This window comes from Propithecus coquereli, unplaced genomic scaffold (genome assembly GCF_000956105.1).
Source record: "Propithecus coquereli isolate 6110/MARCELLA unplaced genomic scaffold, Pcoq_1.0 Scaffold985, whole genome shotgun sequence".
In the NCBI taxonomy this organism is placed as follows: domain Eukaryota; kingdom Metazoa; phylum Chordata; class Mammalia; order Primates; family Indriidae; genus Propithecus; species Propithecus coquereli.
In genome coordinates, this window is record NW_012156229.1 from 454448 (window position 1) to 455511 (window position 1064).

A 1064-nucleotide genomic window follows, 5' to 3' on the forward strand; every position below is an offset into this window, starting at 1 on the left:
TTCCTTTTCAATTGGATGCCTTTCATTTCTTTTTCTTGCCTAATTTCTCTGGCCTTGCAGACTTCAAGTACTATGTTGAATGAAAGTGTTGAAAGTGGACATCCTTGTCTTTTTCCAGATCTTAAGGGAAAGGCTTTCAATTTTTTCTCATTTAGTATGATGTTAGCTCTGGGTTTGTCATATGTGGCCTTTATTATTTTGAGGTATGCTTTCTCTATACCCAGTTTAGTGAGAGTTTTTATCATAAAGGGATGTTGAATTTTATTAAATGCTTTTTCACCTTATACTGAAATGATCATATGGTTTTTGTTCTTTGGTTCTGTTAATGTGATGTATCATGTTTATTGATTTGTGTATGTTGAACCATTCTTATATCCCTGGCATGAATCCTGCTTGATCATGGTGAATTATCTTCTTAAGGTGTTGTTTAATTTAGTTTGTTAACATTTTGTCAAGGTTTTTTGCATCTATGTTCATTAGTGATATTGACCTGTAGTTTTCTTTTTTTGTTCTGTCCTTGTCTGGTTTAGGTATCAGGGTAATGCTGACCTTGTAGAGTGAGTTTGTAAGTATTCCCTCCTCTTCAGGTTTTTTTGTTTTTTGTTTGTTTGTTTGTTTTTTGTTTTTTTGTTTTGATGCATTTGAATAGAATTGATATTAGTTCTTCTTCAAATGTTTTGTAGAATCCAGCAGTAAAGCCATCAGGTCCTGAGCTTTTCTTTGATGGGAGACTTTTTATTACATTATTCGTTGTTGGTTTATTGGTTATTTTGTATTTCTTCATGATTCAATCTTGGTAAGTTGTGTGTGAACAGGAATTTATCCGTTTCTTCTAGATTTTCCTGTTCTTTGGTGTATAGTTGTTCATAAAAGTCTTTAATGATTTCTTGTATTTCTGTGGTCTCCGTTCTTACATCTTCTTTTTGATTTCTGATTTTATTTATTTGGCCTTCTCTCTCTTTTTCATTGTCTAGCCAAAGGTTTGTCTATTTCATTTATCTTTTCGAAAGACCAACTTTTTCTTTCATTGATCTATTTTTTTAAGTCTCAATTTCATTTTTTCT